Raw genomic sequence first — 21,139 nt, forward strand, 5'->3', positions numbered from 1 at the left:
CAGAATAACAATAAATAAAACTCATAACAAAACGTTCTTTGAAATGTTTTAGAATAAACAACCAAATATAAAATATTTTAAAGTATTTGGGTGCCCAGTCTTTATCTTAAATACAAGAGAACACTTAGGAAAATTCACCTCTAAAATTGAAAATGGAATTTTTGTAGGATATTCCCTAAATAGTAGAGGCTACAGAATTTACAATAAGGTTACCTTAAAAATTGAAGAAACTACTAATGTAAATTTTGAAGAAACTAAACAAGACATAGAACCTACACAAACACCTGAGTTTGTTCCAGAAACCAACCAAACTCTAAGTCATGAAGAAGAGGAACAACATCAAGAGAGTCAACCTCCTAGAACAATAAGGGTTAACCCAAATCATCCAACTGATCAAATAATCGGTGACCCAGACTTAAGAGTTCAAACCAGATCATCTTGTAGAAACCTAAGTCAAATTTCATTAATTTCAAAAACTGAACCCAAAACTGTGGACGAATCCCTACTAGACCCAGATTGGATTATAGCTATGCAAGAAGAACTAGCCCAATTTGAGCGTAATGAGGTTTGGGACCTAGTCCCACCACCTAAGAATAAGAAAATAATAGAAACAAAATGGGTATTCAGAAACAAACTAAGTGAAACTGGGGAAATTACTAGAAATAAGACTAGGCTGGTTGCCAAAGGATTTAGTCAAGTTGAAGGACTTGACTATGATGAAACATATGCCCCAGTAGCCAGATTAGAATCCATTAGAATGTTACTAAGTTATGCAGCCCATAAGGGATTCAAACTATACCAAATGGATGTTAAGTCTGCCTTTCTCAATGGACTAATTAAAGAAGAAGTTTATGTAGGTCAACCTCCTTGTTTTGAAAGTCTAGAACACCCTGATTATGTTTTTAAATTAAAGAAAGCACTATATGGACTTAAACAAGCACCCAGGGCATGGTATGAGAGGCTAACATCTTACTTAACATCTAAAGGATTCAAACAAGGTCAAATTAACCCAACCTTGTTTGTTAAACCATTAAATACAGACATATTTATTGCACAAATATACGTAGATGATATAATATTTGGCTCAACAAATTCAGAATTTTTAGAAGAATTTATTAATCTAATGGAAAAGGAATTTGAAATGAGCTTAGTGGGAAAATTAACCTATTTCTTAGGATTACAAATCAAACAAACAAATGAAGGAAATTATATTTATCAACATAAATACACCAAAGAATTACTTAAAAAATTCGGAATGGAAAATACAAAAGAAATAAAAACACCGATGGCAGTAAACACAATCCTAGACAGTGACCCAAAATGGAAAACCAATTGATTTAAAACATTATAGAAGTGCAATAGGTAGCCTACTGTACTTAACTGCAAGCCGACCTGATATCTTATTTGCAGTTAGTATGTGTGCTAGATACCAAACTTGTGCTAAGGAATCTCATTTGACACAAGTTAAAAGAATTTTTAGATATCTTAAAGGAACAACAAATGTAGGAATCTGGTATCCTAGGACAAATAATTTTGAACTAATAGGGTATTCTGACTCAGATTATGCTGGATGCAAATTAGACCGCAAAAGCACAAGTGGTGGATGTCAATTATTAGGTTCATCACTTGTTAGCTGGTTTAGTAGAAAGTAACATTGTGTTGCTCTATCTACAACTGAGTCAGAATACATAGCTATAGGCGAATGTGTTGCACAATTATTATGGATGATGCATACTCTAAAAGATTTCAACTTAAATATCACAAATGTAAAAGTATTAATTGACAATATAAGTTCAATTAACTTAACCAAGAATCCTGTGCATCATTCAAGAACCAAACATATTGAAATTAGGCACCACTTCATCAGGGATCATGTTACTAAAGGTGATATTGAACTCAAGTACATTGAGTCCAAATCAAATTTAGATGACATTTTTACAAAACCACTCCCTGAAAGTGAATTTAGCAACTTACAGCGAAAATTAGGGATGTGCTTAATAGACTAGGATCTTTCAAAAATACTTTCAAAAATGGTTTTATCAAATTATAGGTTAAACTTGTTTGTTTTCAAAACTTTCCATTTTTAGATTTTCAAAAATAATTTTGTCCTTAGACTAGTTTTAAATCCTTAGAAAGCATGTACCCATAGGACTAGTTTTTGAGCATCTCACCAACACCTTAGGCTTACCTTGCTTGTGTTTGACAAACATAGAAAGGGGTGAGACGATGCATAGGCTAACTGTCTGGACTTAAGATGCTTATTTCAGTGCATCAGCATAAGTCTGGACGTTAAATACAAATCAGACAGTAATCAGATTAAGATCATCAGTCAAGTCATACACTGACTGTTTATAATCACCTTAATCTGACTAACCAAGTGAAAGCTACTATCTTCTGGTAGTCAGTCAGTACCTAATTGGTTAGACAGCTGTTTAATTTTAAGTGTCAAGTTCAGGGGGAGAAATTAATCAAAATTTTATGTGTTTGACAAATGCTTTTTAAAAACTAGCTTATGTTTGAACATTAATTTACAAAAACAGTTAAATTTAACTAAGTGTTTGAAAAACTTGAAAGTTTAATCCCACCTAATTTTCAAACCTGATTTAAAATGTTGACTATTGAAAATTAAACTTTTCAAATTTAGCCTTTATCAAATTAGCCTTAAAAATTATTTTGGCAAATTTAATCTTACTAGTTTAACTTTTGCTTTGTTTTGAAAGATTGAAGTTAAAAATTTTACCTCTTAAAAGTAAATGTTACTCAAACCTGAAAAGAAAAATTTACTTTTTGAAAAGTTGAAAAACCTAATTTAAATTTTTCACGCTTGAGAAGATAAAACTTTAAATTTATAGTTTTCAAAATTCAACTTGTCTCCCCCAAGTCAACTTGATTTTTTTCCTTGGATTTAAAAATTGTTTTCTTAAACCAAACTCAGATTTCTTCAAGATTAGCTGTGATTATTTTTACAGAAACTCTACACTATGATTGTTTACCCTTGTTTTTTTGATGAATGCCAAAGGGGGAGGGTTAGGTGGTTAAGTTAGATAAACCAAATTGAAAACACTGAAACTAACTGTAAAACCAATGTACCTGGCTTTTTCGTTCTTTCACTAACTTAACTAAGTTGTCATTCCATCAAAAAGGGGGAGATTGTTGGTGCGGGTAGCACTAACGGTCTAACCCAGGTTTTGATGAATGACAAATAGGTCAAGTTAGTTTTGTTGCTGTCTGACACTTTGATCGAGTGTGCAGGAGAAGTCCAGACGGGCTGACCGGATGTCTGGCACGAAGTCAAGCTACGTCGACGGGCTGACCGGACAGCTGGCGAGAAGTCCAAGCGGGTCGACGGGCTGACCGGACGCTTGGCGTGAAGTCCAGCTAGGTCGACGGGCTGACCGGATAGCTGGCGAGAAGTCCAAGTGGGTCGACGGGCTGACCGGACGCTTGGCGAGAAGTCCAGACGGGTCGACGGGCTGACCGGAAGTCTGGCAGGTAAGTGAGGTAAGTCACTGGAGGAGAGTGACTGCGAGGACGCATTCCCGGGAAGGGAACATTAGGCGTCGATCCGGCTTAGATCCATTTCGGATGCCTAAGTCGAGATCGTGACTAGATTCCGGTCTCGGAAAGACGGAATCTAAGTCATACTCTTTTCTATTACTTTGTTGAACTTTAATTGTGCTAACAATCTATTTTACAGGATATATATTTACCTCCGGACTAATGTTTGTCGTGCAGGATGAATTCTGCTGGAAAACAGGGTCCGAGCGCCCGGAAGGAATCCGGGCGCCCGGAAGGGATCCGGGCGCCCGGGAGGCAAACTTTATCCTGATTGCGCATCGCCACGTGGAACATCTCGGTTTGAGCAGCTACGTCACATTCCAGGCGCCCGGAAGGGATCCAGGTGCCCGGAACAGTATATAAAAGAAGCTCCAGACAGGAGCTTCAGAATCAATCAATCTGAGAACTCTTCTACTGCTGGTCTTGCTGCTCGACGTTTAGTGCGATGCCAACAACGCTCCGACAAAGTGCTCCTTCGGTTTTTATTTAATTTCCTTGTCGGTATTACGTTATTTTCACTAGCATTTCCTGTATTCATTCTGTAATCATATTTTGACTTGTTAGTGATTGCCCAACGAAAGTGGTCAAGGACCACGGGCCTTCGAGTAGGAGTCGTCACAGGCTCCGAACGAAGTAAAAAACATTTGTGTCTATTTTACTTTTCCACTGCGTTTATACTCTAAGTTTTCGAATCGATATTCACCCCCCCCCCCCTCTATTGAATCTAACGGTCCTACACCTATTTGTTCTCTGGGGTTTTGCAAGTAAGGAATAGACACATGGTTTTCGTTGTATTCTTTAAAGTTGCTTGTGAATTTTTGACCTGAAACCATTATAGACTTTGTATCTTTTGGGGGAAACAGATTTAACAATGTTTTCTTTTGATAATCGTGTTTATGCCTTAGTACAACTAGTCAGGTTTTAGCTTGTGCATGTTAGATACACCAAAGGAAGCATGGGTTGTAAAAGCTTGTTTTGTCCATCAACAGAATGCCCAAGACTCCAGACACATGTTGTGAGACAAGAGGAGAAGGAAGGTAGCAAACTGCCTTCAAACCCTGAGGAAGTTGAGGATCATGTTTTGCTACTTGCTTTGTCCACTGCTACTTGTTTTCTTTTCTTCCAGTACTTATTACTCTTTATTATGCCTTCCTACCAAGAAATATTGGGGCCAGAACTATCATTGTTGAGACTATTCAAAAGGATAGTTTATGCAGCACAATGATTTTCTTTTTCCTATGTTAGATATTTCTAGATCAGAATTTGTTAGTGTATAGCATATTGGTTATGTGAATTAATTGATGCATTCTCTATATTGTGGAAATCAAATGCGCGATCAGAAAATATGCCTTTCTATTTTTTTTTTCTCAAAAGGTCTCATTCTTCTTGAAGATATATTTCACATTTTATATGGTTTTAGTATTTGTTATCTACTCTAGAATGTTAATTGTTACATGGATAATTAGACCTTTGATGAGGTATTGACATCATATCGTGTCAGCTATAAAATGTATGTATATATGTCATGGATATCCTTTACACAAGACTCTATTTTTATTATTCTTTGTGTCGGTTTAGCAGTCAGTAGAGGCACTGTACTATCAATAATCTTTTCAATTTTGGTGAATGTTGAAGTTTACACCTGCTTTCTTTTTCAGGAGAATGTGGATATTAAAATTTTAACAAATGATGATGTTCTAGGTGATGCAATACCTTATGATCAGCAAGATGCAATACGCCACCTCTGTTACCAATTCCTTGATTTAATGCCGCCTACGGTATGGATATTTCACCTTGTAATAGTTGTTATTTCTTTCAATTATATTATCCACATTAAATGGTCATTAAATAATACTGCATCTGTAATAGGAAGTTGCTGCAATTACACTGAAATTTTAGATCATAAGCTCTACTTTTTTTTCCTTCTTCTAGCTCCTCTTGATTTATGATTCAGTTTTTTCTCAGTTTGCCACATTTCTTTTATGGTCTTTCTTTATGAATTTTATTTTTCAAACCTTTATGAATCTGTTATACATAATCAGTCAGGGAGCCTCTGTTATTTATTGATTCACAAGTACCTGTTATTTTGGTAACTAATATAGTTGTACTTTAGATCCAGCCCTACTAAAATTTTCAATTAACAGTCACATTTTCACAATGCGATTTGGTCTTATTTGATGTGGTTTTATTTGATCGTATTAACTCATTTATATTTTATTTCTTATTAGTTCTCTGTTTCTTATTCTTGGTTATTAGGGAAGAACAAACCCACAATTTCCTGGTTCACATCCAGTTTCTCTTAACAGGTGTGTCTTTATATATATATATATATATATATATATATATATATATATATATATATATATATATATATGTGTGTGTGTGTATATATATATACATACCTTATTTATTTAACATCTTTAGCCTGACGTGAAAGACAGCTAGTAGTTCATTGTGTTTCAATGTTCAAATCTGCAAAATTATGAATGTATATTTAGATTTTTGGAACAAACAATCTATTGGTTTACATATATTGTGTTTCCATCTAATATTCTTTCAATGAGTTTGTGTGGTTTTGCCTTTTGTTATTGAGGGTATCCAACATGCTTATTCATTGTTTGCTGCGTGGTCTTTAGATTGTGTGTTGGAATAATCCAGACATGTCTCCCTATATGAATCACAGGGCAGTATATCTTATAATGATATGGCATGGCTTGTCTTTTGAGTACCTAGGAAATCTTCATGCTAAGTGATATTGTTGAATACAAGTTTATTTGGTCATAATTTATTTTTCTCTTTTAGTTATCTCCACTTCTCATTAAGTAGATTTACTTCATGAATCAGACATTTTGTGAGTTGTCCTCTGGGGGCGCAATGGCATGAACAGTCTGCAAGAATCACAATAGGGGTGTGTGCTTTTCCATATTCATTTTTTGCCTACATTATTTTAGAAATTATAAGTTATTTGTACAGTATACAAACACACATCTGATCACTTTTCTTTTTATTTAAAATTTATTGCCAGAAGTATAATTAGTAAGGATGCACATTTTCTTTGTTGGAGCTCCTAGATATTCAAATTTATTTATGTTAGAAAAGACATTATTAACACTCATTTTTAATCAATATTATGTTATGTGCAGAGATAATCTGCAACTACTAAGACAAAGATACTACTATGCTACATGGAAGGCTAATGGAACCCGCTACATGATGTTCATTAACAGTACGGGGTGCTACCTAATTGATCGAAACTTCTATTTTCGTAGGGTTCAAATGCGGTTTCCCCTAAAGAATGCTGCTGAGGTACACCTTTTCTGGCTTTATAAGTGTCTGAAGTTTTATAACACATATAATCTGTATTTATGCCTAATCTCTCTGTTTTTCATGAAAAGAGTTTCCATAATGATACGCTGATTGATGGGGAAATGATTATCGACCAAATTCCAGATGTAGGACAGAAGAGAAGATATTTAGCATATGATTTGGTTGCATTAAACGGTTTCTCCATTATGAAGGTATTGCCACTTTCCATATTCTGCTCATCATTCTTTCTGAAACCTGCTTAATTGACTGTCTTATCTGAAATGGAATAGCACACTACTTTTTGCGTCATTTCCCAAAGACAGTCATTTGTGCATACATAGCTATCGGAGAATAGATGGAAGACGGATGAGAAAGGAAATTTAATTCATGTGATAAGCAGCTTAAATTCCCATGTAACCATGTTTTGGCTGGTTTGCATTTTAGAATGAGCAACCAAAAGCTTTTATCATTCCTTCCCTTTGAAACATTGATGTAAAAGATGTATTTTAAAACATCTCCAGATGTCTGTAACTTTGTGTATTACTATATTTTGCTATGACCTTACTGTTCTAGCCTATGACCTATTTAGTTATCATCTAGTCTCGTGCCATACAGTTTTCATTTTTATCCTTCTCTACCAGCTCAAATCCTATTCTTTTCTAGTGATTACAATTTCAATACATGTCTGTGTCATGAATTTCCACTGTATATGCTAAGTGTGTCAAGAGTTATCTCATGTTGCTTTTTCTGGGTGGTGTAGTTGCCGTTTTCTGAAAGGTGGAAACTACTTGAAGAAGAAGTAATTCGACCAAGGAATTATGAGAGAAAGCAATTAGAATCTGACAGCAAGGGACATCCCATTTATAGATATGATATGGAGCCATTTTCAGTATGTAGATGTCAAGATACATGAGTTAATTAGTATGGCATGTTATAGATATTAATTAGTATGGCATGAGTTAATTAGTATGGCATTTTCAGTAATAAGTTGGGAATTTTAGGCAGGATCATGTTTTGGGTGTTGGAGGATTTGGTAGAGTTTACAAAGGTTTGATCAGTGAAGATCTCAGGGATGGGCTGCAACCCCTTCAAGTAGCAGTGAAAGTCCATGATGGTGATAACAGTCATCAAGGTCATAGGGAATGGCTGGTATCCATCTCCAATAACTCAATTGTTGGTTCTGTCTCATCGCTTCCGATTCCTTCGTCAAGGTAAAAGCATCGCACTCTCGGTTCCGGTTCCTGCTTTAATCTCTTTTAGTCTTGATTTTGATCATTTACTTGCATTGAAATCATTAAACTATTCGTGAATTATCGATCTGCTGTAGTAATGCTGGTGAACTTGATGAAGGACTTGTTTTTATGAGGTCTTGTTAAGTGATGAAACCTTCTACATTGCTTTAAATGCAAGCAGTTGGTTGATTATCCAATTAGTGCCCTGTAATTTGTATACGGTTCATTAGTACCACAATGATTATGCGAGCATAAAAATGAAACAATAACATATTTTCCAACTTGTCCAGTAATTTTTCATTCTTTAATTTGTTGGATACAAGTTCAATTGTTAATTAACTTCCATAATAGGGGAACAAATGGCCATCTTTTGGATTTGCAACTCTGTTTGACGTCAGCTATCATATTACTAAACTTTCATTCTGATAATGCCAAGGCGCAAAACTTCCAGATTGCTAGTTTTTTGTTTTCTCTCTATATATTTTTTTCATGGATCATGAGTTACCTTGGACTTTTGTTATCAATAAACTCTTGCAATCTCCTCAAATACTCCTTATTATGTTGTTATGTATGTAGAAATATGAGCGGACAACAGGAGAACGTTGCAGCTCCAAAGTTGAATGAAAGGATATTGTCGTCATTGTCCAAGAGATCAGTGGCTGCCCATCCTTGGCATGATCTTGAAACAGGTAACCGAAAACGAAAGAAACAGTTCCACTAATATTTACACATCTATTAATTTGATTTGTCTCAGTATCTATTTCTGAACATGAATTTGTCTCCAGGTAAAGAGGCCCCTGTTGTGTTCAATGTGGTAAGTGTACTTTTTTCCTTTTAACTGATAAAATGTACAAAATAAAGTATCAGAAGTGATATTGTTTTTTACAAATGCAAACTAATTTTGAGTAAATCATCTTTTTGCTCGTTTATCAAATTAGATTGCCTCCCAAAAGGATGCAAGGGTTAGATTTGAACTTGTTATTCATAGATCTATCACTATATGATGTGGTTGAGATAATTGATGAATGTTTATCTTTTTAAGCATTCCAATTAGTCATCTTGTTACCTGGTGCTCTTATTGCATTTTCAACTATGATCTTTGGTCTTGGTTTACTAATATATTATTTATGTGTTTTTACAGTTTACAAATCTCAAGTACTCCAGAGTTGAAATTGATGAAGTGCGGTTCGAGTGGGCTGAATGCATGCTAGATTACATTTGAAGTGCGGTTCTACCTTGATGTGTTAAAAGAATGTTCTACCTTGATTTTGATATCTATTAGCTAGCTTTTGATGTAAAAAGAATGTTTGAGTATTTTATGGATACTGTTGTAAGAAGATTATTTATATAATTTGTGAATATTTGTGTATTTTATGGATATTGTTGAATGAAGAATATTTGTATAATTTGTGAATATTTGTGTATTTTTTTTATTATTGTCGATTTTTCATTGTTTCGGAAATCAAATTTGTGTTGTTAAAAAATATACATATTACATCGGTTTTCCACCGCTGCAAAACCGATGTTATTAACTAATATTACATCGGTCATTTACCGCTGCCAAAACTGGTGTTATTAACATACATATTACATCGGTTTTACACCGTTGATGAAACGGTGTCGTTAAGTGATACTACACGGGTTAATAACCGATTCGAAGACCGGTGTCGTTAAGTGATACTACACCGGTTTTAACTAGATGTCTAAAATGGCAGACTTTTAACATCGGCTTCATAGACATCGGTCGAAAATGAAATAGACATCGGTGGAAAACTGATGTCTATGAGGATTTTTGTTGTAGTGTAAGTAGGTATGTATGTTAAAGTAACCCCCGTCGCCTTAGCAGGAGGGGCGGGGCGTTACAGGTTGGTATCAGTGCCAAGTTTCAATCTTGACACGCCGTGGAGTAGGAGCAAATAATCTCTGAACCACGTTACAACGAGCTCGTTAGTGATTTGGTATTCTTTCTTTATTGTTTTCATTAGTTAGTTGTATTTCCGCGTGTGCACTAATCTTTTGTAGAGAAGAAAAGAAGTTGGGGGTGACCTAGCTATCCAACCCCCCTTCTAGCCGACCATCGATTCCCTACAAGTGGTATCAGAGCGAGGACTCCCTTCAACGGACTAATCGCCGAGAAGAGCACTTCATCAAAATGGTCGTCTCAAACATTCATCCACCGAAATTCGAAGGGGACTTCTCATGGTGGAAGAAGAAAATGGAGGTATTTTTCAATACCGATTTTGACATTATGCTAATCATGAGAAGTGGTTTTGAAGAACCCAAGGATGAACGCAATGAGATAATCGACATAACAAGATGGACCAAAAGACAAAAAGAAGAGCATCTAGCAAATTCCAAGGCAATGCATCACCTACTACATGTTCTTCCACAACAAGAAGTAACAAGAATTGGAAACTATACAAGTGCCAAAGACTTGTGGGAAAAGCTAGTGGAGCTTCATGAAGGGACATCGGAAACAAAATTGGCAAAAAGAGACCTCCTTTGAACTCAACTCAACAATATCAAGCTTGAGAAAGGAGAAAAGATATAAATTTTACATTCTAGAATTAAGGAAATTATTAATGGGCTAACAAGTGTAGGTGAGACACTTTCAAATCGAGACATGATGATGAAAGCCCTAAATGCTTTCCCAAGAACCACAACTTGGAGCTCCATTGTAGATTCATACTACATATCAAAGGACCTAGAGAAATCCTCTCTAGATGAACTCTTCTCAACAATGGAGCTTCACGAAACAAGAGTTGAAGGATTATATAGAGAAGCTCATAGATCAAGAGGAGTAGCCCTTGTGGCAAACAAGGGAAAAGGAAAGAAGAAGAAATCTTCATCACCACCATCTTCCGACTCCGAAGAATCAAGTGCCTCAATGGATAACGATCAAGAGGCATATATGTTAAGGAAGATGAGAAAGGCATTTAAATCTTTTTCTTCTAACAAACTCGTGCTAGGAAAAGTTCTAGAAGCAAAAGTAGGACAAGGAAGATCATTTGCTATAATTGTCAAGGAGAAGGACACATAAGAGATGATTGTCCTCTCTTGAAGAAGAAGGAAGGGAAGAAAAAGGAGGAGAAGAAGACAAAAGAAAAAGGGAAAAAGGCTCAAAACCTAAAAGCAACATGGGATGATCCATCATCATCATCGGAGGAAGAAGAGCATCATGTAGTCAATTTTGCTCTAATGGGAATTGATGATGTAGCCTCCACCTCATCCGAAAATTAAGAGGGAAAGAGCTCAAGTGAAGATGAAGAAGGGAGCTCAAGTGAAGGGGGAGGTCAAACATTGGATTCGGACGTCTCGGTAAGTGAGGTATACAATCTTCCTCCTCATGTTTTAATTAAGATCATTAAAAGTACAAATGATGATTTGTTCAAGGAAAAAAGGAAAAATAAAACCTTGAAAAATGACATTTGCATGCTTAAAGAAAAATTAGAATCCATGTCTATTAGGGATGATGATATACATGCTTCTTCTACAAGTTCATATGATTCATGTGTAGAAGAGGAAAATAGGAAATTAAGGGAAAAGGTAGAATATCTTACCAATGCCCTTAGAAAATTTGAAATTGGCTCTAAAACTCTAAATATGATTATTGGGAGTCAAAGGGCAAGTTTTAAGAAAAATTGGTTAGGATACAATGAACCCAACAATGAAAAGACCTATCATTGCCTACTTGCTAGGGGCAATCAAAAACCAAAACTATAGATAGAAAATGGATCCCCAAGGAATATTTGGTTAAGCCAATTAGAAAGAATTTCTATTGGGTGCCAAAATCAATCCTCAAGGGTTAGATGATTTTAGGTCAAGTCAACCATGGAAGTCATAATTCAAATCCTTGAAAAATAGTTGACTTGAGACCTTAAGGGGGAGCACTTAGCCTTGATAGAAATTCATGATCAAAAGGGCTAAGTAGAGGTTACCTTTATCTCACAATGATTTTCATTATTTTCTAACCATAAATGTGAGATGATAGGATGATACAAATAATTCACTTATGCATATGGCATTTTGATGAGTTATGAAATGTATCAAATTTTAGCGATCATAGGCCAACTATGGGGAAAGTAAATGTTTAATTAATGGACATCTTGCCCATAGATCATAGTTGGACATTTCAAATGTTTTGAAAGCAATTCTATGTTTTATTTACAGTGGATAGTTATTTTGAAACATATGAATTCAAAACTAGGGTTTAATTTGATACAAACTTGAGTGATTTTTCAAAGTGTTTGAGTTTTTATCAAAACATCCAAAATATGATGAATTTTCATGAAAACATATTTTTCCTTGTTAAAGAACATTATAAGAAATATGTGTTCAAAATTTCATGATTTTTCGAATTTTTTGGAATTTTCTATGCATTTTTGAAGCTGGCTTCAGAATGCTGAAAATCGGTTTGGGGTTGTGCTAGTCAATTGCGACAGTTAGCAGTCGACTGGTAGCTATTTTTTAGCACTGTCAAGAGCTGGTTTTTGGAAATTTTAAGACCACATTGATACCTTGGTATGTGTACATGGTTGGTACAATTTTTGATGGTGTCAAAGGGGAAAAAATGAGTAGGTTTAAGTTAGAAACCTAATTATGTGCAAAACATGAAAATTAAGGTTGAAGAGCATATGTTAAGGGGGAGCTTGGGAATTATGCTTCATGTTTACATATTGCTTTTAATTTTCATGTTGTTATTAATGCCTAACTTAAACATATTGTCACACATCAAAAAGGGGGAGATTGTTGGTGCAATCGACCCAAGTTTGATTGGTACGATCATGATTTTGATGTGTGTGTCAAAGAGTTTAAGTTAGACTTTCATATGTGTTTGATATGTGTGTTTGAGTCTTGCAGGACTTGGTGAAACACACATGAGGAGCTTGGTGTAACTAAGCTTGGGAAGCTCATCCTAGTGCTCGGATCCTTGAGTCGGTGAAGGATGGTGTGGAAGGCATCCGAGGGGCCGCCGGATGAGGAGCAACGGAGTAGAGCCGAGTGAAGTGAACTTCAAGGCAACGTGAAGGATGGCACGGAGAGGAACCGCGGGCTCAGGTGCATCTGAGGGACGAAGGCCGAGGAAGAGGACTTCAAGGGTGACTCCGGAGAGGATGAGTGTGAGTGTGTAACAAGGTGCAGTCCAGTCGGTTGCAACTTTTAGCAGTCAACTGCACCAGTCGACTACATGTTTTAGTAGTCGACTGCACCCGTCGATTGCATGTTTTAGCAATCGACTGGCAGCGAACAGAAGCATTATGTTCGCTCAACAAATAGCTTCCAATCGACTGCTAGTTTTAGCAGTCGACTAATAAATGACCGTTGGTGCTGGAAAGTAGCCGTTGGCTACCTCTAACGGTAACACCAGTCGACTGATGGTTTTGCCAGTCGACTGGTGCCGAGATGAGTTGATATGATGATCAACTCTCTCCTCTTATTTAAGGGAAGCTTTGGGGCTTGAAGAAGGTTATTCATGCTTATTGAATAACTCCTTGTCATTGCTCAAAGCTTCCAAGCCTACTCTCTTCCTCCTAAACCTAAGTTCATCATTGTAAAGAGGAAGAGATCCTTTGTGAGAGGTTTTTGTTGGAACCCCAAGGTGTTTTGATGTGATCAAACAAGCTAAGTTAGGTCCTGCGTTTGTTTAACCCTTGTGTCTAAGTGTGCAGGAGCTTAGGAACACAGGAAGTCGAGCGGAAGACGCGGCTAGCGAGAAGGACGGCACGGGAGAGAGCCGACGGGCTCGGTGCGTCTGAGGGATGAGGTGTCCGCGGAAGAGTACACCGGTGGACGAGAAGAGCGTGCGCGGCGCTCGAGGGACGAGAAACCGGGAAGGAAGGCTGCTCGAGGAGAAGGCCGGAACATGGGTTCGGGTGAGCCCTATTCCGGAAGGCCGAGATCACCCAAGCTAGCGGAGCTGGAGCGAACAGACCCGGACTGAGACTGGGATTTAACGGAGAAGTGATCCCGGACAAAAAGTCAACCGCAGTTGACTTTTTGCTCCGGGGCGCCCGGAGCATGATTTTGACCAGAATCGCGATTTTCGCAAACTGACCGTTGGGGGATAAAGTTTATCCCCCCGGGGGCGCCCGGAACCACTTTCAGGCGCCCGGACCAGTACTATAAATAAAGTACTGATCCGTACATTGAATGTAACTCACTTGTAATCAATTCTTTCTCTGCTTTCAGTTGTGTTCTTTTCATTTGTGCTGTCAACGTTGTAAAGAGGCTTCTCCGCCTAGAGGAGATCATAGTGCGCTTACTTTCCTTGGATTAGCAATCCTCTGATTGCAAACCAAGTAAATCTCTGGTGTATGATTTCTTTACTTAGTCTCTACTTTTTATTACAAGTGTTTATGTTATATAATTGAAATCCGAGAAAGGTTCGAGTTTAATTTTGTAGGGCAATTCACCCCTCCCCTCTTGCCGGCCTCCAAAGGGACCAACAAGTGGTATCAGAGCAAGGCGCTTCAGGAGGACTAACCGTCGATCGAAGCAACAAGATGGCCGGACCAAGCATCGTTCCAACAAAATTTGAGGGGAACTTCCCAGACTGGAAGCGTCGTATGGAGGTATTCCTAAAAATAGATTTTGAAATTCGGTTTATTATGAAATATGGTTTTGTAGCTCCAATAGATAAAGATGGAAAAGACAAAGAAGAGAGCGATTGGACAAAGAAGGAGCAGAATGAGTCGGTAGCAAACAGCCGTGCGGAACATCACCTGCTGAGCGTGTTACCGCCTCAAGAGGTCAACCGCATCGGAAACTATGCATCTGCTAAAGAACTTTGGGAGAAGTTCTTGGAACTCCATGAAGGAACGTCTGAAGCAAAGCTCGCTAGAAGGGACATCCTCCGCAACAAACTGATGAACATCCGTCTGGAGAAAGGTGAGAAAGTAGCTGGTTTACACGCAAAGGTAAAAGAACTAGTTACTGGTCTCGAGAACCTCGGTGAAACGGTAACAAACCGGGACACTATACGATACGCGCTCAACGCATTTCCAAGAACTCCGGAATGGACATCAATCGTCGACGCCTACTACATCTCAAAAGACCTGGAGGTAAGCACTTTAGAAGAGTTGTTTTCTACTCTTGAATTGCATGAAACCAGGTATGCAGGAATGACAAAGGATACAACCCAGACTAAGGCGCTAAACGCAACCCAGAAGGATGAACTCGAGTTAGACTCCGAAGACGATCAAGAAGCATACATGGTAAGAAATTTTAAAAAGTTTTTTAGATCTAATAAATTTAAAATGCAGAATAAAAGGAATAAAAAAGGTGGAAGAAAGGTGAGGTGCTACCAGTGTCAGAAGGAGGGACACCTAAGAGAAGACTGCCCAGAACTCAAAAAGGCTAAAAGGAAGTCTCCCAAGAAACACAACCTAAAAGCAACTTGGGACGACACTTCTTCATCCGAATCAGAAGCTCAAGAATATGCCGGAATAGCACTAATGGCAAGCTACGATAGACAAAGTATATCAGAACCTAGCATCGATGAAGGGGGAGCGACCTCGGATGAAAGCAGTGAAGCAGGGGGAGATTCAGGCTTCAAGTCCGACATGGTAAGTGAGGTATGCCTCTTACCCCCTGATCAGCTTTACTCTGGTATAAAAGCTATGACTAAATCCATGTATAAATTAGAAAATAAAAATGCCAAATTAGAAAATGAAATTTTAGAAACAAAGAGAATTTTGGCAAAATCATGTCTTATAGAAGATTTTGAAAAATTGAAAATTGAAAATGAAAAACTAAAAGAAGAAATAGAAAGATTAAAAAAATCTAATGGTTCAAATATTCCTACTTTTAGAAATTTAAATTGGTATTATAGATTTCATCAAAGTCAAATTAGAAATATATCAAACATCTATATACCTAGGAAATACTTGGTTAATCCTGTAGCTAAGAATCTTTACTGGATTCCAAAAACCTGTTTAACTTAAAATTAAAGTCAGACTTAGCATTTTCAGCAAGGAAATTAAACAACTAATTTCTTTATGAGGCTTTGTCTAAGGAAGTGGTTGTTGCTCCAATAACCAAGAAGGCCTAGTGCCTCGCCACGACCTGGAAGCCAACTATCAAAATGAAAAGTTTAATTGACTAACTGAAAAAGCATTAATTTAAATTACTTAATGCTTTAAAAGAGTTATTCAATTTGTGTTAGAAAATATTTAAAAACTTTCTAACTTAATTTAGAAATTTTTTTATTATCTTAGAAATTTTCAAGAAAATTGACTTAGAATTTTTTTTAAAAGGTTAACTTAGATTTTTTTTAAAAAAAAAAATTGCCTTATCATTTTTTTAAAAAAAATTGACTTAGAATTGTTTCTTATGAATATTCACTTAGAATTTTTTAAAACAAAAAAAAAAAATTTAAAGTTCTTGTTTGAATTTACCTTAGACTTGTTTATAATCCCAATTTTTATGTGATCAAAGGGGGAGAAGTATGTTAAGTCTAGGAGGAGGTACTATAATTTTTCAATTGAAAAATATTTGGACTTATTTTAATATATATTGTTTTTATTGCATATGTTTACCCTAACTTAACTTGGGTTGCTCACATCAAAAAGGGGGAGATTGTTGGAACCCCAAGGTGTTTTGATGTGATCAAACAAGCTAAGTTAGGTCCTGCGTTTGTTTAACCCTTGTGTCTAAGTGTGCAGGAGCTTAGGAACACAGGAAGTCGAGCGGAAGACGCGGCTAGCGAGAAGGACGGCACGGGAGAGAGCCGACGGGCTCGGTGCGTCTAAGGGACGAGGTGTCCGCGGAAGAGTACACCAGTGGACGAGAAGAGCGTGCGCGGCGCTCGAGGGACGAGGAACCGGGAAGGAAGGCTGCTCGAGGAGAAGGTCGGAACATGGGTTCGGGTGAGCCCTATTCCGGAAGGCCGAGATCACCCAAGCTAGCGGAGCCAGAGCGAACAGACCCGGACCGAGACTGGGATTTAAAGGAGAAGTGATCCCGGACAAAAAGTCAACCACAGTTGACTTTTTGCTCCGGGGCGCCCGGAACCATTCCGGGCGCCCGGAGCTGTCCGGGGCGCCCGGAATGCTTCCGGGCGGCCGGAGCATGATTTTGACCAGAATCGCGATTTTCGCAAACTGACCGTTGGGGGATAAAGTTTATCCCCCCGGGGGCGCCCGGACCAGTACTATAAATAAAGTACTGATCCGTACATTGAATGTAACTCACTTGTAATCAATTCTTTCTCTGCTTTCAGTTGTGTTCTTTTCATTTGTGCTGTCAACGTTGTAAAGAGGCTTCTCCGCCTAGAGGAGATCATAGTGCGCTTACTTTCCTTGGATTAGCAATCCTCTAATTTCAAACCAAGTAAATCTCTGGTGTATGATTTCTTTACTTAGTCTCTACTTTTTATTACAAGTGTTTATGTTATATAGTTGAAATCCGAGAAAGGTTCGAGTTTAATTTTGTAGGGCAATTCACCCCTCCCCTCTTGCCGGCCTCCAAAGGGACCAACAGTTTGCTCCACCGAGAAGGAGAAAGCTCTAGCCGAATATTGCCGGGGATTGATCCACTGAAGGATCAAGGGCTCGTCCACCTCAAGGACACGCTGTGGAGTAGGAGCAAGCAATCTCCGAACCACGTTACATCGAGCTTGTTAGCGATTTGGTATTCTTTCTTTATTGTTTTCATTAGTTAGTTGTATTTCCGCGTGTGTACTAATCTTTTCTAGAGAAGAAAAGAAGTTGGGGGTGACCTAGCTATCCAACCCCCCTTCTAGCGGCCGTCGATTCCCTACAATATGAACCATATCTTCCAACTCCACATAATGTTGCAACTCCACTACATTTGCAATTTCTGAATTTAAACCTTGTAAAAATCTTTCCATGGTTGCTTCTCGGTCCTCCTCCACATCGGCTCGAATCATGGCAATCTCCATCTCCTTGTGATATTCCTCCACAGTTTTGGATCCTTGGGTTAGACTTTGTAGTCGTTGGTATAAATCTCGATAGTAATGTGATGGCACGAACCTCTTTCTCATAATAGATTTCATCTCTTCCCAAGTGTCAATGGGTCTCTAGTTGTTTCTTCTCCTGCTTAGAATAATTTGATCCCACCAAATAATAGCATAATCAATAAATTCAACAGCAGCTAGTTTTACCTTCTTCTCTTCAGAGTAGCTGTGAAAATCAAGCACTAATTCAACTTTCTTTTTCCACTCCAAATATACATCTGGATCGATTTTGCCTTGAAATGAAGGAATCTTCATCTTGATATTTCCCAAGTTTCTATCAACATAATCATTCATTCTTTCTCTTCTCCCACCAATTCTAGCATGACCAGATCTGCCACTGGAAACTCTATCATCATCACCATTGTTGTCATCACGGTTATATTGCCTTGAATTTCATGTAGGAACTCTATCCACTTGGCTATTTTGCAATCCTGAAATTACAGCATCTTGTCTCTCTAATCTGTCGAGGATTTGATTAAATCTGATTTCCATGCGTTCTAAGTGTTGTCTCAAGGCTCGTTGTTCAAGTGTTTATCTCGTTCTTGCTTCCTCTCCACTTGTCGTCATTAATGCAATCTGTTGACATTCAATCACTCAACTCACTAATGTTATCTCTTTATAGAACTTAGAATGGTGGCAATTTCCCTATAAGCGTTCATTGACTAATTTAAACTTCCAAGGGTATTAGGATAAAGATAGGAATTGATATAAAAATAGAAGTTGTAAAATTGAAAACTGATATTAAGGACTTAAAGGAAATTTGCCAGAATTAAATCTAGTCAAAACTTTAAAAAAAGATACAGAATTGGAAAATGTAAGTATACTAGGCAAGACTTTAAAGGAGATGCAGAGTATACTAGGCAAGACTTTAAAGAAAGATACGGAATTGGAAAACTCAAGTATACTAGGCAAGACTTTAAAAGAGATGCGGAGTATACTAGGCAAGACTTTAAAAGAGATGCGGAGTATACTAGGCAAGACTTTAAAGAAAATATGGAATTGGAAAACGCAAGTATACTAGGCAAGACTTTAAAAGAGATGCTGAGTATACTAGGCAAGACTTTAAAGAAAGATACGGAATTAGAAAACGCAAGTATACTAGGCAAGACTTTAAAGGAGACGCGGAGTATACTTGTAACGACCCGACTCATTTGGCAGCCCATTTGGCGACCCTCGGGTCGTCGACCGTCGGCCGTGCCGTTACTCTCTAGGACTTTCCACCCCTGGCAGTGGATTTTTGCCTCCCCCAGGATTAAACTCTAAACCTCCAGGCTTAAGTATTAGAGTTTATGAATCCTGGTAACCAAGTGAGATGAACCAAGTGAGACCATCTCACTTGGTTACCATGATTCATAAACTCTAATACTTAAGCCTGGAGGTTTAGAGTTCGAATCCTGGAGGAGGCAAAAATCCACTGTCAGGGGTGGAAAGTCCTAGAGAGTAATGGCACGGCCGATGGTCGACGGTCGACGACCCGAGGGTCGCCCAATGGGCCGCCAAATGGGTCGGGTCGTTACAATAAAAAGGCGCCTTTTTACTATAACGACCCGACCCATTTGGGGGCCCATTTGGCAACCCTCGGGTCGTCGACCGTCGACCGTCGGCCGTGCCGTTACTCTCTAGGACTTTCCACCCCTGGCAGTAGATTTTTGCCTCCCTAGGATTCGAACTCTAAACCTCCAGGCTTAAGTATTAGAGTTTATGAATCCTGGAAAACAAGTGAGATGATCTCACTTGGTTACCAAGATTCATAAACTCTAATACTTAAGCCTGGAGGTTTAGAGTTCGAATCCTAGGGGAGGCCAAAATCCACTGCCAGGGGTGGAAAGTCTTAGAGAGTAACGGCACGGCCGACGGTCGACGGTCGACGACCCGAGGGTCGCCAAATGGGCCGCCAAATGGGTCGGGTCGTTACAATACTAGGCAAGACTTTACAGAAAGATACAGAATTGAAAAACACAAGTATACTAGGCAAGACTTTAAAAGAGATGCGGAGTATACTAGGCAAGACTTTAAAGAAAATACGGAATTGTAAAACACAAGTATACTAGGCAAAACTTTAAAAGAGATGCGGAGTATATTAGGCAAGACTTTAAACAAAGATATGGAATTGGAAAACACAAGTATACTAGACAAGACTTTAAAGAGAAATGCATAATTAGAAAATGCAAGTATAGAAATAACAATTCTCTATACCCACCTTTTTTCCCTTTTTTTTATTTTTGGCCCTTTTTTTGCTGAAAATATTTTCTCCTTTTTTTTTTAATTTCGGCCTCTTTTTTTTTTTTGATAGAAACAAGATGACTAAAAATCACTAAGATTGAGATGATAACGATAAGTAGATAATATTCAACAAAATAAACAAAGATTCAAGCACAAAAGAAAAAGGATAATGAAATTGATTTAGAAAAACCAAAGCTCTAATACCAAATGATGTGAATCCAAAGAGAAATATATCTCAAGAACCCACAACAAATGGAAGAAGAAAGAAAGAAAGAACTAAATTGATAAGATTGATGAAAAGAACCTCGACCCAATCCTTAGGAAAGCATGAACCTTCGTATAGAAGATGGTAGACACCAAAACCTTGGGATGGAGGTTGATAAGTCTTCGAACGCCACAAGGAAATGCCTTGATAAGTTCTAATTCAATGAAGAACCAGTAAGTGAGAGCCTCACCGTGCTTTAGATTGAAAAATATGTCAAAGATACATGTGTGGTCGTCACCCCCTTTCTTTATAGCTATAAGGTGACCAAAAACTCCTAAAAAGCCAACAGAAAGCTTATTTAGTAAAGGCCTATGTAGACTACTTAGCCATTTTAAGCTTATGGCTTTATTACAACCCAAATAAAAGTATAAATTGAGTCTAAATTAAGCCTACATATCCCTACTACATAGACATGAGACTTAAGTGCTAATTAAGCTCATCTAAGGCTTGAATTAGGTTGACTATGTCGAATGACTTACTTTTGGTCAAACCTTCTTCAATAGTAGCTTTGGCATTCACATCTTCAATTAGTACATTAAGTGCTTCCTTCATCTTTCTAGCCTTAGCCCTTATAATTGG

General features: G+C 37.7%; 1 long non-coding RNA gene across 2 annotated transcripts; it reads left to right on the plus strand.

Moving 5' to 3' along the window:
- The first annotated feature begins 5,204 nt into the window (after positions 1–5,204).
- Positions 5,205–6,808, plus strand: LOC121982813. Of its 2 annotated transcripts, XR_006112267.1 has the most exons (4): positions 5,295–5,336; positions 5,815–5,864; positions 6,403–6,466; positions 6,702–6,755. It is a non-coding gene; the product is annotated as an uncharacterized LOC121982813 (long non-coding RNA). The 2 variants fall into 2 exon arrangements; XR_006112268.1 differs by lacking the exon at positions 6,403–6,466 and having other exon boundaries at positions 5,205–5,336; positions 6,702–6,808.
- Positions 6,809–21,139: the final 14,331 nt, after the last annotated feature.

Source organism: Zingiber officinale, chromosome 5A (genome assembly GCF_018446385.1).
Source record: "Zingiber officinale cultivar Zhangliang chromosome 5A, Zo_v1.1, whole genome shotgun sequence".
Taxonomy (NCBI): domain Eukaryota; kingdom Viridiplantae; phylum Streptophyta; class Magnoliopsida; order Zingiberales; family Zingiberaceae; genus Zingiber; species Zingiber officinale.